This window comes from Grus americana, chromosome 2 (genome assembly GCF_028858705.1).
Source record: "Grus americana isolate bGruAme1 chromosome 2, bGruAme1.mat, whole genome shotgun sequence".
Lineage (NCBI taxonomy): Eukaryota > Metazoa > Chordata > Aves > Gruiformes > Gruidae > Grus > Grus americana.
Window position 1 is genome coordinate 119915436 of NC_072853.1, and position 27096 is coordinate 119942531.

Genomic DNA, 27096 nt, shown 5'->3' on the forward strand with positions numbered 1-27096 from the left:
AGTTTGAACTATATTTTATTGTGCAGTAAAATTATGAAAAAAATTAAAAGGAATGGATTCTGATTGCATGCTCATATTAGAACAACTTCACTCTTACTCAGATTTAATCCCAGAGTGAACAGAATATTGGAAACAAGTCGATTCATTTAGTGTGCTTACACCAGGAATTACTATATTTTAACATTTTCAGTATGTCCCCTAAGACAATTATTTTATTTCCACTCTTGTCTTTTTTATTCTTTCTCTTTCTGCATATTTTAGGAAAGGACATTCTATAAAAGGATGTGACTCAGCCTCTCTCTCTTATCCTTTATCCAATTTATTCCTTTAGAAATTATAAGTTTTCACAGAAATGTTGCACTGGAACAACCTTTAAGTATGATCTAGAATAAGCACCTGCACTGAGGCAGAATTTAAGCAAATATACTGACTGTTTGATTCTAATCGGCAAAGACCCAATCTTGAGAACAGCTAAGGTCACTGCAACTTGTATTGACCTTAATAGACTATAAACCTTGAGTCTGTAAATAGTAGCATCTTCATATTTCCCACTTAGCATTAAAACATAATCCAAGCAGCTGGTTCTATAAGTGCTTCACTGGTGTAAATAAAGCAATTACCTGTGACACAAATAACCTCAGCAAATTGGATTAAAATAGACCCTTTCACATGCAACACCGCACAGGACTATGTCAAGTTATGAGTAGCATTTCATCAGTTTATTTTCACTCTGAATTAAGCATTTTCTCTGTGTGCAATTAATCTCTCAACCCCACTAAGAATATATCATCTTTCTGCATGTCAAGCTCTTCTGAACTCCTGCACATATTATAGCTGAACATGCACAGAAATCCCTGTAGCCTCAAATTAGTGCCTTATCTATGACCATAAGTCCAGTTGGGTATTTTCCATTTCATCTGCACTCCCTATCTCCCAAATCCATCCTATATTCTTTTCCCTGTCACCAGCTCATCAGATGTCCATGATAGCCACATTTTTTGTTGTTCAACCATAACCAGTTTCTACTAATTTCCCTATTTCTACCTAGCCACTATGTAGTCCTGTAGCACTCACACTAAAAATAAACCAAATTCAGACATTTCCTTAGCCTTCCATAAGCATTATTTCAGCTTTTTTCTCCGAAGTTGAAAGATAGATATTTGTCATTCCTCACATCTTAAGTCTTTCCTTTGAACTGAGGTGATTCTCTGAGCTACAGTGCTTCTTTTCCCCAGAGCCCCCAGAGTAACAGTAGACAGAGACAACAATTTTTCATCAATAGCAAAAGCATTACTAAAAGAAATCAGGTGAGGATTGATAATATCAAACAGTATGGCAGCTATGCCTCTGCTCAACATTTTGGTTTTGTTCTTCTTAAAGACTTCCTTGGGCTTGCAAATGACATGAGGACTTCTCACCATTTATTCACATAGTGTTCTTGCCCTGGTAAGATCTTGCTCCTGTTGAAGCATTTCAAAATATAAGGTAGCTACTCTGAAGAAGAGCATTTTGACTTAGTTATGCTTTCTTTTTTTATAGTGCATCCTGACTCAATAGGAACGTGAATGCTAATGAACCACACACTGTGACATAGAAAAATCAAAAGGTACAATTGCTCTTGTAGAGCTTTCATTTTTAATTTTAGAGCAAGTTATGTTTTTTATTTATAAGACAACCTGAACCATTTCTGAAACCAATTATAATAAAGAATTTTTATAAATTTCAATATCTTTAGTATGTTACCATGACATAAAGTGCTGCTATTAACCTTGTGCCTTGCCTATTACTAAAGAAAAACACTTATTCCAGCAGGACTGTAGGTATCCAGACCAATGGCTACGAAGACGCCTTTTTGCCTTTAAGGTCACCATTGAAAGAGAGGCTAAGACTAAGAACAGGTCTTTGTTCATTGCAAAAGAACATGCTCTAATCACAGGATGACCAATGAACATGAAGTAAACAGAGAGAAGCCAAAGTACCTAAGTTTATCCACTAAGGAACTCTTATGCTCTCTCCTTCCATAGAACGGATATAGTGCTGGCCTTTTTCTTTCCGGGTAGCTCACGTAATAGCTAAGAGGTAAAAAAGGAAATTATTTGCTTTTACTAATCAAAACAAGGTCCCAGAAATTATACCTGACAGCCTCATATCAAAGCAACAAAAGAGAACAGCAGCAAAACACAATTCAAATACAGATGGCCGCTGCCTTCTTTCAGATGCACTTTTGCAGAAAAGGACTCGGAGGTCCTGGTGGACACCAGGTTGAACACAAGCCAGCAACGTGCCCTTGCTGCCAAGGCGGCAAATAGTATTCTAGGCTGCATTAGACAAAGTATTGCCAGCAGGTCAAGGGTGGTGATCCTTCCTCTCTATGCAGCACTGGTGAGGTGACACCTGGAGTACTGGGTCTAGTTCTGGGCTCCTCAGTACAAGAGAGAGATGGACATACTGGAGGGAGTCCAGCGAAGGGTGACTGTTATTAAGGGAGATTAATGATTAAGGGAAACTGGAGCATTTCTCCTATAAGGAAAGGCTGAGAGAGCTGGGATGGTTCAGCCTGGAGAAGAGAAGGCTCAGGGGGGTCTTATCAGTGTGTATAAACACCTGAAGGGAGGTTGCAAGGAAAACAGAGCCAGGCTCTTTACAGTGGGGTGTGGTGACAGGATAAGAGGCAACGGGCACAAACTGAAACACAGGAGGTTCCCCCTGAACACCAGGAAACACTTTTTCCACTGTGAGGGTGACTGAGCGCTGGCACAGGTTACCCAGAGAGATGGTGGAATCTCCCTCCTTAGAGGTATTCATAAGCCAGTCTGGACATGGACCTTAGCAACTGGCTCTTGGTGGCCCTACTTGCGCAGTGGGGTTGGACCAGATGACCTCTAGAGTTCCCTTTCATCCTCAACCACTCCGTGATTCAGTGATATCTTGTCTCAAATTTCCTCTAAGCATTTCCTAAATCAAGTGTGATATCAGACCAGGATTTAGGTCATTAACAGAGACAGTGCAGGATATGCCACTTCTCAATATCACATCCTTCAGTCTTGGTTTCAGTGTCACCAGCAGTTTAATCATCATAAGAAATGGATTAATCACTGACGATTCATTTTAACATGTTTCCAATGACAACTCTAAACAACTCTTTTTATGACACTATATTCAGACCATTGAAAACCGGTTTTTTTACATTGACTGTCAAGGGAGTATGAAGCAGGCACAGTAAAGGAAATAAAAGCAGTTTGATCCAATTTGTATAGTTGTAACACTGAAAAGATGGGTATTTCATACAGAAGAAACCATGACACTATCACTATTACAAGTTGCAGACAGAGTATAACACAGAGAAAGACAGATTGACCCATACCTAAAGAGCTGGCAGAACCGTCATCTGATGAAACCTATGTCTAATGCTGGTTTCACTGAAGACACAGTGATTGTTATTCCATAGGCCTACATTTTGCCTTCAAAAGTTTTGTCTGCTTTATACAAGCTCCTCCTTTGTGAAAGAAAGTTGCATCCAATAACATAAACAGTATCACACTTTGCTTTTCAGGCTGGTGATGGCTTTGACAAATGAGTGATAGGAATATGTTATAGCACTAGAATAAATGAAATCCTTAACAGAGGTGATTAACAGCCTCACTCTGGTTTTACTAACAGGCATTGACCTCATCTGTGCAAAGACACAAGGAGAGATGCATCTGCCCTTAGCCAAATTTGCATTATGGAGCTGCACAGATCATCCTCTAAACTTTCTCTTTTTAAATACAGGATCAGAAGCAATTGTAACTTTTTCAGCATATGGAAGGCATAGGCAAGTACAAGGTGCTACTTCTAGTTTCCATTTTTTATCATTCAGGACTACTAAGACATATAAATGAGAGGAAAAATTTAAGCTACAGCATAATTCTCCATCAAGTCAAAACCCAAAAATGCCCCTGACACATTTACTCTTTGAAACGGAAATGCTTCAGAGAGATGTGCTAGTGCCACTGACAGTGGTGTTAGGATGGTTTCTCTGGTCCGTGGTAGGATTTCTGTTCAACAGCAGCCTTCCTCCCACAATTCAGGACCTCTGACCACTGTGTCACACACAGCAAACTGCAGGCTTGAGGAATTTGGCTGAGTGACAGCTAAGCAGCCTCAACTTTCCCTCCACCGTGCCAAGAAAGGAAGATAGTCTAGATAGTAAGAGCACTTAACCTGGGAGAACGTGAATTGTCTGCCCAAATCCCTGGGACTACCACATATGCGGAGTCTCAGAAAAACACAGAAGGAGAGAGAAATGTTTTTAAAAAATTTCATTTCATTCTATAATAGGATGAAACAAAATATGTGGATTTCTCTGTTTCCATGGAACTGAACTGCTTTTTCTAGCTATCTTTATTTTCCAAAGATTGCAAATCATATGACTTGAAATTTTGTGCTTGAAATAGAACAATTTCAATTAATATGTGATAAGGCTGGTGTTCAGCCAACATAGATTAATATTTTTGTATTTTGTTAAAACACAGAGACTCTTGGCTTTGCTTGTGTGGTCAATCAGTAATATTGGATAAAAATGGCTAGAATCAAAGTTTCAAAATCTTCCTTGTTTATCTTTCCAAGCACTGTCAGCACTGGTGAGAATGATTCCTCCCTCTTTTGGGATTTGCACTATATCATATACTGAGATGCATGTTTGTTCGTTTTAATTTACTGGGAAGTTCTACACCTCTTGTCATGACATTTGCTTGCTTTAGAGATGATAAATGACTCTGCTTTATACCCTTTAGGATTGGTTACTTGCTTTTCCACAGTGATGGCCAGATTGATAGTGACACAGTCTTATAAGGTAGCTCTTCTCACTAAATCACTGTGTGGGAAGAGCGTTAGAATCAACAGCCAGCAATATGTTATTGGGTCGGTTTCCTTCTGTCATGTACACTCACATTTTGAATACAGATAGGTTTTATTATGCTTCAGTTGGACTTTATGCACACATTTACATGGCTTACTAGTGATTATGTAAGACCAATACAGATTATGTCTTTGAGGAGATATTTGCTGGGAAAAGTTCAAGACATTTTGTGGATGTCTCCACAAACTAAGGAGCAAGAACAGGACTTCAACAGTTAGATCAAAACTCTAAAAAGCATGATGTTTTGATGCAATACTTGCTCCCAACACAGACATACACATAAGTGATTTTTCAAAACGATGAGCAAGTGCCTGCTTCCATTTTCTTCTGTGGAAGCAACAGGATGCTCAATGCTGAAAGAATTCATCCAACTACATGCTCCTATTTTTGACAATTCTTGGCTTAATTATTATAGCAGAAATTCAGGTGGGCTAAACACTTTTCTATAAGCTCTTAATTTAGAGAGGTTTTAATTTCAATATCTCAAAATAATAATAATGTGCAGAAATATGTTTAGAGATAGTGGAAAAATATTTTCAATGATGTATAATTATTCTTTCTCTACTCATAGTGCCTGAAGGACCAAATGTCTCCAAACTTTCTCCAACAACTTCTTTTAAAAAAATTATTTTTATTTTAAAGAGACCATGTGGCATAAAAAGACTCACTTTCTCCTCTCAGTCTGTTTCCTACATGATATTTTGCTTTCACTCGAACTACATTCAAGAAAGTAATTTTTCAACATTCTGGAAAGGAATGCTATATTTAAGATGAAAAGATGAACAGAGAGTTCAAGCTGAAGTTTCTTGCCAGATAAATACATTTTCAGGATGGTTTGAGGGCTAACTTTGTTATTTAAACCCAGAGCACCTTAGCAGAAGTTCTGATTCGCACAACTCATCTTCTTAAGCATCGCTCAGTTTAGATGCTGGCAGACATTTGATCTGCAAATGGCTGCAGCAAATTAAGCCATGCAAGTATCACAATTTAACTCAAATTGTCTCTCCCAACAGTTTAAATTAAGCTGGTGAAGTTTGCGCTGAATCAGACAAGGAAGACTTGGAAATTCCCTTCTGCTGACAGGCCAAAAGAGGTGAAAAATTCCAGTAAAGGGACAACTGCAAACAAATTTTCATGAGGCTAAAGGACTGTTACATCTGTAGTCACCAGAAGCATCTGCTGAGTGAATGTGTATCTATGCCTTGGTAAATTGGTAAGTTGTTTCTCTGTTCAGAATAGGGCATCATAGTATTGGGATCATACTTTCAATGGGTGCTTTCCATTGCTTCTAGCATAGACTTTAACATTTAAGATGTTCAGGGACCACAGGAATAGAGGAATCTGATTAGAAGACAGTGCAAATGGGAGCCTCTGTAGAAGGGAGTGGGAATGGCAATGGTAAATTCCAGGGGAAAATTGGCACTTGACATTTTGAGCGAGATGCTGGCCTTGATCGATAAAAAGCAAAGCCAATTGCAACTCTCTGCATCGCAGTGAGACAGTCTGTCAGACACTCAAACTGTGCTTTCCTCAAACACCTACACATAGTTACAGATTTGCTCAGCTCTCTGGGTACTCAAAACAAAGACTCTTTCATGACAAAATTCTCTCCAGAGGATCTTTTGCTATATTGATCAGCACAGACAAAGGTAGAAAAGATCTATCTGATGTCTCATGGTGGTCAGCTAATGAGGTTGTCCTGTTCTATCCTCTTTGGGAACAAGTATTCCCACAACAAGCAATGTGTTGAAAAGTATGGGAGAATTAATCCTAGTTGAAAGATGGACTGGTGGGCTATACAGTCTTTCAAGGAAAAACCAGTTCTTAATTCTGTTCATCATCTGTGTCCTGTACCAAAACTTTGCCTTTGAAACCAGCAGATGCAGATATGAACTCCCAGCTTTTTGATGCATTTGAAATGAAACAGGCAGAAAGACAGTGAATACATTCTTATTTTTAGAACATTTCTTCAGAAAGTTAGAAAAAGATCTCAGTGTCCTTTTTAGTTACTCAACTCTCCAACAGTACCTGCTAATAGGATACTTCAGTTAAACTGGGACAAGAACAGGCCCTGCCAGCCAGCCTATCCTTCTGTTCAAACTTTAATTAAAGGGAAACCTCTGTTGCATTAAGTTGTAGAAGCCAGTTACAGTGCTAGTTATGGGACAGGCACTTACTGTTTTGAGAGCACCAACAATGTTGTCTTCATACTAGTTTAAAGAATAGCTTATTGCAGCCTAATAACATTCATCCTGAATAGCCTATAGTACATTCAGATGTGGGGTGCTTTACCTTGCCTTTGAGTCCAGGCAGATACCAAGTGAAATGCAAGCTTAATTTCATCAAAGCTATTTCATTTATTGTCCCTTTTTTACTGCAGAATAAAGCCACAGGTAAAAGTCCATGATTCTTTAGAACACCTGAGACAATTACAGAGAATTTTCAGTCACATTTCTTTCCTGTAGTCTGTTTTTTCAGACAATGTGCTAATCATTGGAACCGTTACCAGTCTCACCATAATGTACATAATAAAGTATTAATCATTAAACATGTTGCTCAAGTAGGTATTCTGATTTGAGTTGGAAGGGACCTTGAAGATCATCTAGTTCCAACACCCCTGCCATAAGCAGGGACACCCTCCACCAGACTAGGCTGCTCAAAGCCCCATCCAGCCTGGCCTTGAACACTTCCAGGGATGGGGCATCTACAACCTCTCTGGACAACCTGGTGATTCTCCCCCTCTACTCCGCTCTCGTGGGACCCCACCTGGAATGCTGGGTTCAGCTCTTGGGCCCCCAACATGAGAAGGACATGGAGTTGTTGGAGCGAATCCAGAGGAGAGCCACAAAGATGATCAGAGGGCTGGAGCACCTCTCCTGTGAAGACAGGCTGAGAGAATTGGGGTTGTTCAGCCTAGAGAAGAAAGAATTTCTTCCTAATATCTAATCTAAATCTACCCTCTTTCAGTTTAAAGCCATTACCCCTTGTCCTATCACTACATGGCCTTGTAAACAGTCCCTCTCCAGCTTTCTTGTAGGCCCCGTTCAGGTACTGAAAGGCTTCAATAAGGTGTCCCTAGGTAATGTGTGGAATAAAAATACAAATGAACAGAATACATTGATTTATCTGTATGCAACTTTACCATTTCAGTCATATTTAAGTCTTCTCATTCACAAGCTATTCACAAGCATTGTAGGCTGTTTTCTGTTACTCAGTCAGGAGTGTTGTATGTCTGGTAGAAAAATAAAAGAGGGAAGGAGAAAGGTGATGTCTTGGATAAGAGTCCAGAGTGGAGATGAGAGAAAGAAGGGGAAGACCCACAGGACAATGCCACCTTAGCAGGCCAATGTCTTCCTTAAAAAAGGGGGAATTTCTCCCTCTACCTTTTGAAATCCTGTCATTATTCAGTCCTGACAGATGACATGAAAGAGGCGGTCTCGTTCTCAGACCAAGATCTCACTGGAGAGTCTGAAGAGACCCATGAGATCAAGCAGCATTATTAAAGATGTATTCACAGAACATTAACTATTCTTTTTATGCAGCAGGAATAAGGCAAAATTTAGCAAACCATGAGAAGCTGAAGACAGGATCTGATAATGCGAAATGTCAAAAAACTCTACAAATAATAGGTGCCGACACCTCCATTTATAAAATTGATGCATGAAAGCTGCAACTGGCTGGAAGGAAGACATTGCCTTGCAAGGTGAGTGGCCAATACTGCCCTACTTCAGGGACCTGGTGCATGCAGAGTCACAGAATGGTTGAAGTTGGAAGGGACCTCTAGAGATCATCTAGTCCAACTCCCTGCTCAAAGCAGGATCACCTAGAGCAGGTTGCCCTGGAACTATGTCCAGTTGGGTTTTGAATACCGCGAAGGAGGGAGACTCCACAACCTCTCCATGAAACCAGGGCTAGTTCTCAACCACCTTAACAGTGCAAGTTTTTTCTTACATTCTGAAAGAATTTCCTGTGTTCCAACTTGTGTTTGTTGCATCTTGTCCTTTCACTGGGCACCAGTGAGAAGAGTCATTCTCTGCCTTCATTATATCTTTCCCATCAGACATTTGTAAGCAGTGATAAAATTTCCCTGTACCAAGTCTGTTCTTTTCTGGGGTAAATAATCCCTCAGCCTGCTGGCAACTCTCTTCCTAATGCAGCCCTGAACACTGGTAGCTTTCTTTGTTGCAAGTGCACATTGCTGACTTATGTTCAGTCTGTTGTCCACTGAGACCTGTAGGTCCTTCTCTGTAAAGCTGATTTCCAGTCAGCTAGCCCCCAGCCGGTACTGGTTGGTCCATGGAATTATTCCTCTGCAGGAGCAGAACTTTGCATTTCCCTTTGTTGAATTTCAAGAAGCTCATGTCAGCCCATTGCTCCAGCCTGTCAAGGTCCCTCTCACCAGCAATGTGACCATTTGCCGTATTGGCTGCTCCCAATTTTGTATCATCAGAAAACTTGCAGAGCGTGCACTCTGTCCAATGAAGAGATTAAATACTATTGGACCCAGTATTGACCCTTGGGGTACTCCACTAGTAACCAGCCTCCAGCTAGACTTTGTGCCTCTGATCACAACCTTCTATGCCTGGCAGTTCATCCTTTTCCCAATCCACCTTGCTGTCCACTTATCTAGTCCATATTTCATCAGCTTGTGTGTGAGGATTTTATGAGACACAGTGTTGAAAGCCTTACTAAAATTGAGACAAAGAAGATCCACTGCTCTCCCCTCATCCACCAAGCTAGTTATCTATCTCACCATAGAAGGTTACCAGGTTAGTCCTGATATCTAACAGTGACACAGGATTTTTTCATTTTAACAGCAAGATTTCATTTTTGACATAAGGACTCCTGATCTTCATTATCTGCAGCATATTTTAGTTACTTGGGAAGACTCAGAAACAGAAATATATGTTCACAAGAACATTTTTTAAAGCCAAACCTCACAGAAGCTGTCCCACAGTGTTTAGGCTCTGGACAGGGATGGTTTGTGACATTGTTGATGCAGAGGTATAGTAAGTTTTAGGAAAGATAAGAATGAAAGTCTCATAAGCCAGAATGACACAAAGACATTTCTAGTAAATATAAACTCATGCCCAGATTTTTCCTTCTGTTCTAATAAACAAATGCATTTAAGAAAATAAGTCAGAGGAAATACTTGTTGATGGGTAGAGGAACTTTCTCTCCATTACAACAATTCTTGTAGAAAATTCCCATACTAATAATTGCAGATCAGAAGAGAGAACTGAAAATAAATAGAACGAACTAAAAATAGCTGCAACTATTTTTTTTCATAAGTTAGGACTCATTGAACTACACTTGAGTGCAAAAGGCAACTGTAAAAAAAATCTGTGCAAATGTTGGACAGAAAAAGGTCTGAGCTCTTAGGATTTCAAAATTTGGAGTCATCCATCAACAAGTACTTCTACGTTTGACAGTCACAGCATCCCTCATAGTTGAACGAGTTGTCTATATTGCAACGGCTACTGGCAGGTAGCTCCTTAAGATTAAATATTCAGCTAGCTTTAAAATTACCTGTCTTAGAAATTAAAGAAAGTTCAGCCACAATAGAAGCAAGGTCTGCAAGACCAGCTTCTTGCATGGTTTGTGCGATGTTGATATGCCTTTTAGACAAGTCATAAATGAAGCCAGGAAGGAGAACACCATAGATACAAGTTTCAGTACAGTTCTGGCAGACTTGCATATGTATTAAATTTCAGACTATTCTTGTTAACGCAGTTAAGTTTAAATACAGCTTGGAGAGAGCCATGAAAGATGCATTCATTTCAGTGTTGCTAGGTGGCATGACCAGATATCCATGAAGCAAAACAGCTTATCTAACTGCCACCCATCTACTTATGCCTGCAAAATACATATATGCTTTTCTGAGAGGGAAGAGGCTGAACAGCACTGCCCACAGTTGGCAGAGACAAGCAGGACAGTACAGAAAAGCTTATATAGCTGTGTGTTGCTCTGCTGCTGGTAATCTGGGCATATTTTTCCTGAGATTGCATTCTGATTCACTTCCACCAACATCCAAGAAGGCTGTTAAGTCTTATACAGAGGTAAAAAGCCCTGCTGACAGGCTGTTCAAGGTGAAGCCCAGAACAATGTACTGCTGGAAGACTAAGATCAGGAGTGCCTTTACAGAAGTCAGTAGCCCTGTATCAAGGCCTAAACAGACTCAGTGTTATCAGTATAGACACAAGCCCACATTAAAGTTAAGTAATGGGATTTTAACCAATTTAGAATGTAACTTATGTGATAGAACGCATACATTGCTGAGTAGCAATGGAACATCACAGCCCTTTTTTCTTGAGTTGTCAGCTAGAAACTACTAAAACCAACTCCAGAGCACCCAGATTATGCAGCTCCTGACTTACAGTTATGAGGTAGACATAAAAAAGTGGAAATCAAACACATCATAAGCAATGTCATCTTGTATCCTCTAGAAAGAACACAAAATGACAAATCCAGCAAAACTTTCCATACCAACCCCTTTTTAGAGCCTGCTGACAGTGAAGCTAAGGAAAAAAATTGGATTTCAGAACCCAAATCAAAGCTGTATTTTATAAAGAACTGTGAAAACAAATAGGATCTGACTTCCTAAAGGGATCGATGGAAAAGTTCTTATTATCTTTGATGGGACCACAATGCCTGTCTATAAACACCACCTGCAAACAGTCAGGAGATTTGAGCAGTAGCTCATTCTCACCTCCTCTCCTCACAGGCTTCCTAAACGCATGTAGCAAGCCTGGGCAGGGAGAGGGCAGTTCATTGCATAGGCCTCTGCCTCAGGACATTTTGTATACATGCAAGCTGATCCTCCAGGCAAGTTTCCTGATGTCCTCACATATGCATGTATGATGCATCTTCATCATAGACCCTATAGAAGAGACTACATTCTTTTTTTCCACTCATTAATTAAAAGGGTCTTAAGATAAGCTACTTCATTTTCCACTAAACTATCACACATTATCTTATTAACTTTGAACAATATAAACAATGTACTGTAAGGTTTTTTACACTCAAATAACTCAAATGATTGTTACTGTGTGCTATTAAACTGAGGGTCTTTTAAATATACTCTAAGACTCTTTCACATAATGAGCCTGGAAAGGTAATGCATAATTTTCAAGATGAGTTATCTTCTATGTCAAGGGCTGGTTCATGAAAGAAAAAGTAAACTTATTGATTACTCTTCCTACAGTAATTCACTAGAATTCTTTAAAAAAAAAAGCTGAATCCTATCATTGCTCTTACTGTTCTGTCACAAAGAACCCTGTTGGCAACATTATTCTGAGAAAAAGGTATATAGTGTTGATACAAACATTGAGAAGGGAACTGTGTTTTCAGGTCAGTGACACAGTGAGATAAGGTCACAAAAGGGATCCTCTTAGATGTAAGAAGTTGTGAGGTAGATTCAAGGCATCTTAACCAAAAATCCGTATTTTGTCATGCTCACATATGCCAGAGTCACTACATGTCACTCAGTGGAATGAAAGAGAGATCATGTGTGTCTGTTATTTTTCAGATATGTAATTGATAAAGCTTACTGCAATGTCCTACAGTGACTGTGAAGCCAGACTCAAGCCAGGACTGGCTGAATAAGAAATTTGATGGATATTTAAATCAAGAAGCATTAGGCATGGAGAGAAGAAAAATCACCTAATTCCATACCAGATCTTGTGATGTTTTATACCTAATAACTAGGACCAAGGAAGCAAAATCCCACATGAATAAGCACATCTCGTATAAACCAAGAGTGGTTCTTGTCAGCATAGATTAAAAATCACATAGATACCAATGCTTGTCTGCTTCTCAGAAAGAGATAAAGAAAGGTACATGAGGCATCTCAGGCAACAGAAACAGGAGAGGTACCTTCTAAGCTAAGAATTCCAGCTTCATTAAAGAACTGGTGTGCTCAGTGGTTTAATTGAACAGATTGTAGCCAATAGGCCTTACTTCTAAAAGACTGGATCCTCAACCAGCAACACACATTCTCTCATGGCATTACAACTTTTTTAGCTGAGACAGAGATTCTCTTAGAGCTAAATGAATTTACAGGTAACTAATACTCACACTGTTATTTCCATGAATACATAGCTGTGTGTGCTCATTTCCCTCCCTGTCTGAATTTTGTAGACCAGTTCTGATCAAAACTGACAGGGTAGTGCAAACCTCAATGTTCATTGCCTCACAAAGAGGGGTAGCCAAAAAAAAAAAATCATTAGCGTCCTCATTGTGAGAAAGAAGGTAGTATGGGCTCCCATTTTATTGGACATCCGAGAATCCAACCTCAGCTACATAGCCTGTACCCACACACAGATAATGCATCCACGAGAAACCAGGTTTCCTTCATTCCCCTGCTCTACAAAACTGCTTCTCTAATTTGGAGCCTACTACTTGATTTATCCATTACATAGTCAACATTGCTGCAATGTACATTCCAGTGAGACGGCTATTTTGTTGACATTTTCCAGGTAAATTACAGAAGAACCTGGTATTAACTGCCACCAGAGACTCAGAGAGCATGTTCTCACCTCCTGAGTCTCCAGCATCAAATGAATGCACTTTCCAGACCTACAGGAAGGGCTCAGTGGGGACTAATGCAAACTCATGTGAACTCACATAGCAGTAAAATGATACACATAAATAATGTAAAAAGGACACATAGTCCTTTATAAATAGGCTTGATTGTTCATGATGCCCTTGTCACCCATATTCAGCTATTGAGCAGTTCTATTAAGTGTATCAGTATTCTCACTGGGCTGCTACAAAGATATTAAAGAAACCTGCCTGAGGCCATAAGGTATTCTGAACTGGACAGGCAATAAAACACTGCTTGTAGTGCTCTTACTAGGCCAAATAACTCATTCAGCATCTTCAAACAAATAATATAACAAAATATGATTTCTAACAAGGGTAAATTTGCAGGAGTAGCAAAGGCTTTCTTGCTGAATATCAGTACTTGCTGCAGCATGTCACTAATGTGCTTCAGAGCTACACACAGCAGGTCTGTCCTACCAGTAAAATAGCTTTGTTCTTAGTTCACAAAGTAGTGTTAATAATGAATGTTTATTACAGCAGCAGCAAATGGCTTCCTGGAGCCTTTTTCTTATCTTTTAATAGGTAAGATTTCAGTCTCTTTTTGTTCAAATTCATGCAGAAAAACTAGGAGCATTAAACACATTCAATAGTATTCATTCATCTGCAGCTTTATAAAGAGATTCTACAAAATCTCCCACTAGGAAGTTGCCCCTTTTGGCTAAGAAAAGGCTCTGCAGCATGTACTGCATTTCCCTTTAGGTAATATCATTGTCAACCTAGTTTGCACACAGTCAGACCTATAAAAGAAGGTTGGTACTGGTGACCTAGCAGGGCAGAGGTGCCTCCTTCCCCCTGCTGCTCCTTTCAGTGTAATGAAGGATGTTTCAATCTGTCAACTCTTAACATTCCTAGGACCAGAAGGGAGCATTTTATGATACCCACAGTACAAAAATTCTTCAGCTGCATTCTTCTGGCAAGCTCCATTTTGACCAGCTGTTTCATAGGACAGTCTGCTCTACAAAAGGTCAGGACATGAGAACTTTATTTATTGCTACAGGGACTAAGACCTCTCTTTTTTTTTGTGGTTAAGAAGCCTGCCTGCTGTCACTGCTTCTCTCACAGTATTTATTAGGGACCACAGGTCTTGGAAACACATAGCATCCTCTTTCCTTTATCAAATTGGCTAGATGGGACAGGGACAAGCTGTGGTATCTCTAGAATACCCACAGACAGCTGGGATAAAGAGGAAGAGATGATACAGCAACCAGGCACACAACTGCAGTGCACCACATTAGTTGGGTTGGTGCTGAGTGGTCATTACTGGTGCTATTCTGTATTTAGAAAACTATCCTGTTCTAATGACACAGTCTATCTCCTCTCCATTACAGAGCAATTGTGAAAATACAAATCATCTTCCCTACCATTAAATTAGCTACAGTCTTAGGCTTTTGTTTTTAACTTTTTTCCTACTTTGGTAAGGCTATGCAAACAAGGATCCCTGCACTTCAAAATATGGCAGGTCCTCTGCTTTTTAGGATTTGTCTCTGCATTTGAACTCTTGCCAGTAAGCAGCATTTATGCTTGAAATTTCTAATGAGGTGTTTAGGACGCAAATGATGACAGCTGTTATTTGTATTTTAATGGTAGTGACTATGTTCATTCAACAGAAGTTTACTGTAATGGGGATAGACTGCAGCCTCATCTTCACCAAGTACTACTGCTGCTGCATATATATCTCATTTTCCATCTATATTGAGGTCAGTGTCTGCCTGTAGATCAAACAATTTTTGTTCTGGGACAAAAAAAGTCTCTATAAATGAGCCTAAAAAATCATATATAGTTCCAGGAAGATGTATATGGAATAATTTTCCACCCTCTCAACTTCACTGTGGGAAAGAATTGAACTTGACTGCCAGCATTGCTGCCATGTCAGAACTCAGTTTAGTTCCACCTGTGCTTGCCAAAGGCTTATCTGTATCTGACTCCAGACTTGAACATCTCCAGATTTAAAGGAACTTTAGATCAGAGCTTTGTATCAAGATCATATACTACTATGCTGCCACTTCAGAGAGTCCATCATATCAGGTTCACTGAATGTACTGAAAGAATAAATAATTCATTAAATCAATATGCCTTCTACCACAGCCATGCAGTGATACAGTAAAGAGGAAACTGGCTTCATATTAATGTCCTAATTATAAAAACTTTAAAAGGATTAATAAGTGTTTAATACACAGTTTAATGATTAATCAATTCTTAGATTTATTAAAGTCCAGAAAGTCTATAGCTTTGTCATAGATTTGTTCTGCTATACCTACAACTGATACAATGTAAAGTGCTCAGGTTTTTAACATCTATTATTTGTGTATTTGTCATTGGTAAAACATTTAGAAATGTAACATTGATATAATATTAAAACTGAGAACCTGTTTTACTCCATAGAGGTTCCTTCGCCACATCTTTATTATACTGGTATCAAACACCTACCATTGTGGCCTCATATTGCCACTTCACTCTCTTTCTTCTTCCTGTTATGGAATAGTGTTTGTCAGTGCAGCATTTTGGTTTTCAATGCGAATTTATTCACTTTGTCTCCTGCAAATCTTAAAAAACATTGAGAGAGAGACTTGTATTGTTTCCTGCTCAACCTGGTCCTTATCACTTTTGCATATGTGGAAATCCATAACAAAGTAAAAGCCCTGTCCTTATAAAACCATCATCTGCTGCTATACAATGCTACTCTTAAACATGAGATGAATTCTGACAGTGCATGTGCAGACACAGCTCCCACAGGGAAACTAATGTTCACGTACAAGTTAACACAGTTGGCAATTCTGCATTTTTTATGATAGCCATGATAAGTTTACTCCCATTAAATTCCTCATCACAGAAAGAAGGCAATACTGACACTTTGATCTGGGATTTTGGTCAAGCGTCACCTCTATTCGTTAAACACACTCATAAAACACAAGACCAGATTATAAAAGTTGCTACACAGATATAATGGCCATTGTGAAGCATTTGTAGTATTATACAACAGCCTCATTTTTTATAAAACAGCAATACAAGGCCCATGTTATATGAAGAGTGAACTGATTAATAGAAAAATATAGGAAAGTAGAAATCAGTGGGAAGCCAGCCTCCAATGGAGGTACTGTCTAATAGGATTTTGTGAGGATCAGACTGAGTCTTTACTACAGATCTAAAAAGCACATCTGCTAAAACTGTGCAGATGACAAAGATTAACAGACTTCTATAAATTGGTGGGCTGTATTGTGAAGAGACTCAGACAAGCAACTGTGCAGAGCTCTTACCACAGTTGGGGCAGAAGGCTAACGTGACCAGTAAGGGTCACCCTGGCATCCAAGCAACCGTTTTATCTTTGTGTACAGTATCAGTTAGGTGCTTAGCACTGAAGTACTGTGTTCTTTTCCATTTCCTTTTTTTTAGGACATAGAAGATAATAAAATCATAGAATAATCTCAGAAATTCCTTCATAAATTGAGGGAAATACCTTGCAGTGAAAGACCTACAGTATACATTTTGTCTACTATACTATGGTTGGCTCTGACAGAAACTAATGACTACAAAATGAAGCTTAAGGCCCAAATTTATATCTGTGAAGAGTATTAATGCCTAGAATAAACTAAAGATGGAGTCAGACTCTATATTTCAGAAGTCATTTTGACAAAAACTAGATACTGTTTGGAGGATACACTATTGCTAAGCCCTTCAACTCAGTTCAACTGGTGATGATTTATGGACTAATATACTCAAGAGGTTAGAATAATCTAATGGTCTCGTCTCACCTTGAATTCTTCACATTCTTCTTTACAGCAAGAAGAATGGTTTCAAAGATTAAAATACCAATGGATAAGATTGTCACAGCCCTTATTTGCTTGTACAAGGATATATAGCCCCATCTAACTCCTCATAGGTGCAGTAAGTCTTAATCTGGTAGAGGAATAAGATGCCTGTCTCTTGCTATGAGCAAGAGAACATAAATGGAGAAAGATGTTCCAGCATTCTTCCCCTCTTGTGCAAGACCAGATGAGGACAGTCACAGGAAACTGTAAGCTTTGGGCTCAAGGCAGGAACACACCCTTCCAAAAGGCAGTCATGCAAAAGGCTGCAGCAGACTCTGACTCTGCTGCATTTTCCCTTCTGAGGATTGTGCTTTTACAAACCAAACACACCATCTCCCACTTCAGGTACTCTATATAGTTACATACTGTGTCCTCGCAATCCTAGAGCTCCATGCTGTGAGGTGCTGAATGTCCCTCACAACTCAGAGATGCACAGTGTGCAGCACTGAAGCCTAGGGACTCAGTCTGGGTATCCAAATTTCAGCAGCAGTGCTCTGCAAAGTTGCCAAAAGCCACATTTCTGAAGTTCTTGAAACAGAGTTGAAGATACAGTCATGGATCCTATTAGAGCCTTTTATGAGGAAGTATGAGATTTCTTACCCTTTAGAGCACACTAATGACTGAAAACACCACATTAGATTAAGAGAATGTTTTCCTGGCAGTTATAAGTACAGAAAACAAACAAATAATCACTCCCTGTTGTAACATAAACAAGGCAGTATATCAAAGACATTTCTTTTTACATTAATACAAGCACTTAGCCTAGTGCTTGCCTATTGAGACACAGTTTAATTTGCAAAGGTGTCAAGTTTTCCTCTTAGATCTTCCGACAACTCAGACACTGACAGTTCAGTAAGTGTGTAATTGCCCACTTACCCTCTTCAGTGAGGTGTTTAGAACATTGATCTTTTCCTTTACTTTCCCTATAAAAGCAATTTTAAACCTCAAACTTACATTAAATACAAAAGTAACTTATGGGCTAGTTTGAGGTTCCCTTTTCCCATTGCTAGAATGCTACCTGTAAGGTAAGATACTCATTTAAAAGCATTATAAAGAAATACACAAAAGTAGAACAAAGAAGGCATTGCTTCATAAGGCTGTGCATGTATACGCACACAAGTAAAACACACACAGATCACATACGCACTCCCTGAAGGAGCAGAGAGCAGCAAAGTACAGTCTATATCTACCTACCACATCTACCTGTTCATAGATGGTTCAAAGCATCCATGACTAAACATGGCTGGGGCTACCAGATTTTCCATTTTACTGTAGCATTCAAGAAACTCAAAAGAAAAATCTGCTCTTGAGATACTTTTGAGATTCAAAGTTCATTTTTTCCCTTCCTGCTTTAATTTTGCTCAATTTCCCACCTCCTAGGTAAAAAAGTTGGGAGGAAAAAAGCACAAAAATATTTCTTAAATTACTTTAATAAGAATTTCTATCCCTTTCCCTGATGTAACTAAAACAAACAAAAAAAAGAAGAGATGGCAAGGAAGAAATAGCAATATCCAAAAATATCAAAATGAGAGATTTCTATTGGAAATCAAATGAAAACTATATTTATATTCTTGTTTAGTCACTTTAAATGCCTGAGGTTTATCATCTCTGATTATTCTTATCAACTCCTCTACAATTTTGATTAAACAAGTGTTTAATTCCAGCCTTCACTGTAGTTCTTTAATGCGTGGCTTTGAAAGTTTCTTGATCTTTGTGAGATATTGAATATTTGTGGGTTGGAATGCAGGTGGATGTCAGCTCCATGCTCACATCAATCTTTAAATGGAACAAAAGTAATTGGGACAATAAGTCAACTACAGAAAACAGATTAATAAAGTCACGGGGCCAAATTTTTTTAAAATCTGGTAGTGCATTTTTTTGCATCTCTCATTCACACAGCAGCAAAATGAGATTGATATTAAAGTAACATTAAAATGCTTCAAGATTGAGGTCCTATAAGAGTTGACAGATTCGCTCTTACAAAACTCATAGCTTAACATTAGGTCAAACACTGTGACTAAAGCTTGCATAACAGTAACGCTTTGTACACCCTACCGAGATTTTTGCCATGCTTGTAACTTTGTGTGAAGGGATTACCTCTCAAGGTCAGGAGGATCAGCCTTTTCTCCTTAAAAGTTTCTTTACAGAAATAGTCCAGGAGTGTTATGAAAGCCACTGGCCATTATTGAAGTGTCCTCATCCAGATGGATGTTTGGAAAGACATCAGTTCCCCTTGCTCAAGACCTTTGCATTGCATGCTCGGTGTTGTGTTCACCATTCCCTCTGCCAAGTCTGTTTGCCACATATGGTGGGGATCACAGAATCCTGAAAATTCAACAACTCTCACATCAAGCCACAAGCTGTCACTGACACAGAGGCTAAGCAGAGCTCTTATGAAAAGCTGCACATCTGGAAAGAATGGAATCATTCATTCATAAATTTGAACATCATAGGTAGGTTTTAATAGAAAAACATTGGAGCTTTAACAGAGACCCATCTCTGGAACTATTGGCTGGACTTCCTATCTGCCATTCTTATCTTTGGGTGATATTCATGTACACTGACTATTTGGGAATCTTATGGGAAAGTGTTATGTACTGGATACGCTACTGGCAATGCAGTTTAAAGGGTTTATATGTAGCAATAATCTATCTATATAAACACACATTCATTTTCCTATGCCTTTTTTTTTTTTCTCTTTTTTAAGCAAGCTAGGTGTTATGGATGCCTTTGCCATTGAGGGACTCTTGTATATATCGCCAAACATTTTACTCACAGTCCTAAGAATCACTTCAGCCAAAAACTTGTTCAGTATCTTGCTAGCATCCTGACAGCAGAAAAAGATTTCTTGCCTAAAGAACATAAGAACAGGACAAATACATTGCTATGCTTCTCTTCAGGATAATTTCCCCAATTCTCATAGTCTGCAGCTTGAATACTTCCTGAGTCAGAGGTGTTTTTTTAACTATTCAGCTGCTATCAGTGTTTTTTTGCTCAATAGACTTCTCCAGTCTCTCAGTTCCACAGCTTAGCTTCACATTGGATAAAGAATCACCTCCTTTCACATTGAATCTGACAACTGTTAGTTTCATTTGATGCTCCTCTAGTTCTTTTACTGGAGAAGGTAGCGAATAACTGATCCCTCTTCATCTCTCCACACCACTCGCTATGGAAATCAAAATCACAACTTACACTGGCAAAAGGGCCAGGAACCAAATAGACATCATGATCTAAGTCTGCTCTCTTGACATCCAGGTTGAGGAACATGACATGCAGCTTTTCCAGATTGTTTCCTGAACCTAATCTTACTGAAGAACAGCTGTACTGGAGTCATATACCCAAATATCTATTCCAGCAACCTGATTTTGTCAGTAGTTACAATCAGGATGCTTAGGGAAAGGTACAAAAATATGGCAACCATTTCTCTCTCATATGCTTTTAGCTTCTAGCAATCTTTGCTTCCAACCTGATGTGGCAGTAATTGTGATGATATCAATGCATTCATTATTCTAGATCCAGAAGCACTTCACTCACTGTGGGTTGCCATAGTTTATGGCACAAAGAACAGACACATGTAGGTGGCAGATGAGAGCAGAACCAATACTCCTGAATGCAGAGCTGTTTGCTTTTCCTGCACTGTGCAGTTAGCTCTGCACAGCCTAACTGGGAAAAAGGGATGATATGTTTTGTTTAGAAGAAACTACTTTGTGTCCATGAATAAGATTTTTTTGCTTTTATGAAGGATCAGTTAATTCTGAGGCATCTAGCAATGTACAGAATGGGTTGTTTCAAACTCAGTGTTAACTTGCAGAATTGCAGGAACCAACAAATATTTTTTAATTAATATGTCCAACTTCCCTATGTAACCACTTTGTGCACAGGCATAAAATATCAATTTTGAATTATCATAATCAACTCCAAAAAAGGAGCAATCCACACGAACTGACAGTACTGGAGAAGAGTTTGCTAGCACATTCACACTGAATGAGGTACTAGTAAGAAACTTGGTATAGAATTTGTCCAGGAGAGCATACTTTCATAGGAATGTTATTTACAGTGAACCTCATTAAAAGTTGTTCACATTCAAAGGAAAAGTCTTACTTCTCAATTCTAAGCTGCCATATTTACCATCTGGGGTGCATAGCTGTCTGACAATTTTGTACTCTATCTATTGGCACTTGATTTTTTTTTTTAAATATCACTAAGCAATATTTTACAAGCATTTGCATTCTCAGCATAGCTGCACCCATATTCAAAGACGACATGTTTTGTGCTTTCTCCTGGAAAAAACAGTTTCAGCATTTCTTGCAGGTCTATTTAATCTAAAATATGTCATTATAAGCCAAAAGACTTTTTTTACTACTGGGTAGCAAAAAAAGATAGAGCTGAGAAATTTGACTTTTTTTCAAGTTTGTCAGAGTTTTTTGGGAGTTTTAATAATCATTATAGGAAGCTTGCAAATTATATACAGAAAAAAGTCCCTGGAGTTTGTCAGAAACAACTCTGCTGAAATATTTGTTAGATGAAGAACCTTAATGTTTATGTTTTCATATAAAGAAACAAACCTAAACTTCCCTGCTGGAGATGAATTTTAGTTACCACTAGTTTTGCTAAAGAATTTCTCTATCTTGCTATTTAGTCCTTTTTCACTACAACAGCCACCCATCTAAAGCTGGCTTGCTACAGCTCATCAGGATTCTTAAGCAACAACAAACATACAGAGTTTGCAAATCAGAACTCATTTTATTCATGCTATGTGCACTTCTAGTTGTAAAATATTAAAGCAGGACCTGTAGACAGATGAAAGAAGAAACTAAAAAAAACCTAAGCAATTAGACTCGGCCTAAATAAATCACACAAATTTTAGGGCCCAGGGTATACTGGACTCATTCAAAATTTGTGTTAAGTCCTTCCTTTTGTCAGTGATGCTATCATCTGAGCTGTCCCACTGAAAGGCCTCACCTATAGTGTAATCCACCGTGGCATCACTCTCTATTCTGGTATTTTCAGCAGTTCCTTGATGTTCATAAATGTGGTGCAGATCAGTTCCTTAACAGAAAATTCTCATCCTTCTCCCACAAAAAAGTGAATCCTCCTTGTTTATCTGAGTCCAGCTTTGATAAAACTGAACTGAACATACCTACTGCTACCACTGGTAATTTGCCAGTGAAGGCAGAAAAGGTTTGCCAAAAGTGGTAAAATCTGTAGCATCTTGTCCTCCACATAGGGACCCTTCCAAAGAAGGCAACAGAGATTGGCTCCAAATTAAATTTCTCCTGCTGCTTCTTTCTCACCCTGAATCAACTGTTCCACCAAGGCAAGGGTGTGCTAAAGCAGCATAAAGAAGGAAAGTCTTTGGAGTTTACTGTGTCACAGCCAGGCTGATGAAGGGCTTTAGCTACCATGTGGAGCCAGAAGCCAGCATAGTGTTTCAAAGACTAGCTCTAGTATACCTCAAAGTATTCAGTATTTGGCAATACGAATCTCCCTAAAGAACAAGGAAAGAAAGCAATCAGAATTAACTTGCAGTTTCCATCCCTCCATGTGATCCTCCCATTAAAGGGAAGTAGTGGCCTTTTTTTATTTTTTTGGGGTGGGGGAGATGGGGCATGGGGAGGGACAATAATGCATACAACCAAAGCAAGACTATTCAAACCAAAACAGGAGGATCAGGAGGAACATCAGGTGCAGAATGTTTCTATGACACCTGTGTTGATAGACCTGATTGCCACCTACATAGAGAAGGAGATTGCTCAAGGGACTCTATCAGAAGAGGTGGTCTCTGTGCTTAATAACCTATAAGCGAAAATAGAAGTGGCCTCAAGGAGAGGCTGCCTGGGTGGAGTACCAGAAGCAAGTAACTTGCTCTAAGGCCAAGTTGCTAAAGCTACTGGACAGTGCTCAGTGCTGCTGCTGCAATAATTGGACTGTATTTGAGTATCATGAGCAGACTCCAGACTTGCTGAGCTAATGCCTTTAAACCACCAGGAAATAAGACTGATTTTGACATTGGTATCCCCCCCCCATCAGCCATTGGTCTCCCATCCCAACTGAGATGCAAGGCATGCACAAAGTACATCCACACTATCTTTCATATTTCTCTTACAATTCCTGCTGACTGTTGTCTTTTAACACTTTCATTTCATCCACCTCTTACTGCTCCAGTCAATTAGAAAGAATATTCAGCTGTCTTAATCTAGGCCTCACCATATAAATACTGTCATCTTTTAATTGCCATTTTATTATTCAGAAGCAAGAAGAACTGAAAAAGCTGTTCATGCTTCAGTAAAAACTGTAATACTACTGGTATCAACATGGCAAAGAAGATTTTTTGTTGCATTCATTATTTGTTCAAAGGGAGAGCGTAGTTCAAGCACGTAATTTATTCAGAGCAGACATTTTATTAAATCACAGTTAACTCTTTCAAAAGAATGCAACACTAAGAAACACACTGACTTTTGACAGCTGATCCTCATCTTTCACATTTAAAAAAATCTCTCAGTGATACAGTTGGGAAACTACTCACCTGAGCATTGCAAGTATGAGATACTACAAGTACAAGGGTAGCACTAAGCCAAGGCTATGTGCTTGGCATTCCATATGGCATCAACCTCAGATCATATAAAGTTGACTCTCATTTCAGCAATGCTTGTGATACAGAAATCTCCTCAGAGCATTCTCAGCCAAACAGATGCTTTAGTGTCCTTCTTAACCTGAAGATCTAAGAAATCTAGCAATCTTTCCCCTCATGTTAAATTAGGCACCCTTTTTAGAAAGAAAAAAACAAAACTGTTCCTTGGTTTCCTGAAATCACTAAAAGCCAAGCTTGAATTTCTAAGTCAAAGGTTATATTTTCTGTGCAGCTAGGGTTACTATGCAACAAGTGACTGAACATCTACCCTCCTTTGTATTACTTCTGTATGATGTCATCAATTTTTCCAATGTATCCCTTAAACTGTACTATTGGTCAGAAAATCATGACTGAAATGCCACCTTTGGTAAGCCCAAGGCAGGTTGATGAACAAATCAAAGACAGGAATGTGTCTACTAAGGCTCAGATTCTGCAGACATTGACTTAACTGTATCAGTTTTGCTCATAATCCATTTAATGGGACTATCCCTCAAAGTCACCTAGGTGAATAAGAGATTCATAAGAACAAGGGAATATCCATTTCCTGAATCATTTTCTATTCCATAGCAGGGCTGGATGTTATCATTTGTTTATCTATAAGTATGATTTTATTAATGTAGAAAATAAATGCATTCATTCAGCAGGAAAGCTCCCATTCATGTTAATAAATTTTGAGTTTGTCTTGTTCTTCTTTGTATTTTAACTAGGTACTTCCCAAAAGGCTTTAAACGTTCAAAATGTAGAGAACAGATCTGGAGAACAGATTTGCCAAGTCAGAGCAGAGCTGAGGTTTGAAGACCACCAGGTCCAACCACCCTTCTCAAAGCAGGGTGAACTACAGAAGGTTGCTCAAGTTTTGAGGCTCTCTAAGGACAGAGACTCCACAACATCTGAACAACCTATTCCAGTGTTTGATCACAATTCAAAAGTAAAACAGACTGTTCTTATGTTTACATGCAATTTCCTGTATTTCCGTTTGCAGCCATTTCCTATTTTCTTGTTCTCTTGCCCTGAGAACCACTGGGAAGAGTCTGACTCCATCTTTTCCTCTCCCATCAGATGTTTATACACCTTGATAAGTTACCCTGAACCTTCTCTTCTCAAAACTAAGCAGTCCCAGCTCTCAGCCTCTCCTTGTACGACAGATGCTCCAAGCCCTTATTCATCTTCACAGTCCTTCAGTGGACTTGTTCCAACATGGCCATTTGTTTCTTGGACCGTGGAACCCAGGACTGAGGCATAGCACTCCAGATGTGGCCTCACCACTGCTGAACAGAAGAGAAGGATCATCTCCCTCAGCCTGGCAATTCTGTTTCTAATGCAGCCCAGTATGTTGTTGGCTTTCTAGCTGCAAGAGTGCATTTCTGGCTTGTTGCCCATCAGGGCCCTCTAGGTCCTTTTCACCATCACATTTTCTTTTGATTTCATATTCCAAATTTCTGTCTTAAGAGGCAAGTACCAATAAACATCTTAAAGAAGCTAAAAACTTCAGTGTAAACTAAGTCAGTGAAAATGCTTTTTAAAAGCCTAATATAGCTACAGGTACAAGAACACAAGGATACAGGAGAAATTTCTACTTACAGTTAATTTTTATTTGAATTAGTAAGGCCCTCTATATGGTTATAAGCGTATCTGCACAGTAATGTTTACATGGCAAATTCATGCACTAGGCTGAGTTGCTGGTGCTAATAAATCAGGCATACCTTCTCCCATCAGCTAAAGATCCATTGACATATGAAAATATTTTGCTGGCACAACAATTCCTAGGATTTCCTCCTCCTTGACCCCAACTTCTTTTCACAGGTAACAGTCCTTAGCCAGAAAGTAACATGGATTCAGAGAATACAATAGCAAGGTCAGAGGAAGAGGAACATTCATCCTTATTTGCTTCAATTTTAGAAGAAACCAAGTTCCTAAATGCTTCAGTGTAATTTGTGGATGATCCACTACCGTGTATTTTAATACTTAAATTGTCATAGATGCCAAAAAACTGTCACAATACCATTAGCAGGACTGTTCAGTTATCCAGGCTTATTCCCATTTCATTGGGAACATCTGGAGCTAGGAACCAGTGCAAACAGAAATAAGAAGGCATGAAATTTTCTCTAACAGATGTTTAAATAGAGAAGAGAATTAAAAATACAGATGTCTAACAATGAGGATATTTAGAGAATAAATATTGTGCCAGAGTGCTTGTGTGCCTCTATTTTTGGCCACTCCCTACAGAAAGTTAAATATTGCTGTATCCACCCACAGCTCCCACTGCTGAATCTTGGAGCAAGTTTAGGTATGTATTCAGAGCCCTAGAAATACTCTCCAGCCACAACCTAGAAGCTCACCTTTTCCCATGACAGCTTGCTTAGTCCCCTACCCCAAAATATTACAGTGATTCCAGAAAACTGATTTCATAAAACAGTATCACAGAATATTTCAAAAGCACAGGACTTTGGTTCCTAGGTGCTCTTGAAAATTCTACCCATGCATATTTCTTTGCTAACCCCACAGTGAATAAATGTGCTTCTAATTGCTCAAAAATTAAGAGTTTCTCCTGTGTACACAAATAAGATAGATCCGAAATAAAAATAACTGAATTGTTAGGTTCATAGTTCTGAAATTGCCACCTAGGCACGTCTGAAATACAGGTTGACAATTACACGAAGTACTAAGACAGAAAACAGTGTGAAGACAAATGCTGACAATTTAAAAGTTACATACTTTTTTCTTCCGCAAGTCTTCTTTTTACTATTACTTTAAGTGCACTACTGACGATCCTTTCTGCCTCAACATGTCCCTCATGCTAGAGAGGGAATTTGTTCCCACTAACTTTCCCAGAAAGAGCCCTGTTTCTGCTCCAGTCCTCTCCTAGGACAAGCCTTTTTATACCTCTCCCCATCAAGGTTCCCTTACCTTCCCTCCCGCCTCTCATGGCGGGATGCCCACATGGGATCCCATTTGCTATATACCCTTCACTCAGCTATGCCCCGAGTCTCTCTCGGCAACCCTCTAAATCTTTCCCACCTACAGCTCACACTCCCACAACTTTATGAGCTTCTCGCATCAAAGCCACCCAGTATTCCTCAAACCCAGCTTTGTTCTACTATTCTTTATGTCCTTTCCACAACTGTCCTTTCCCCTTGCACTCCATGCAAGGTGTC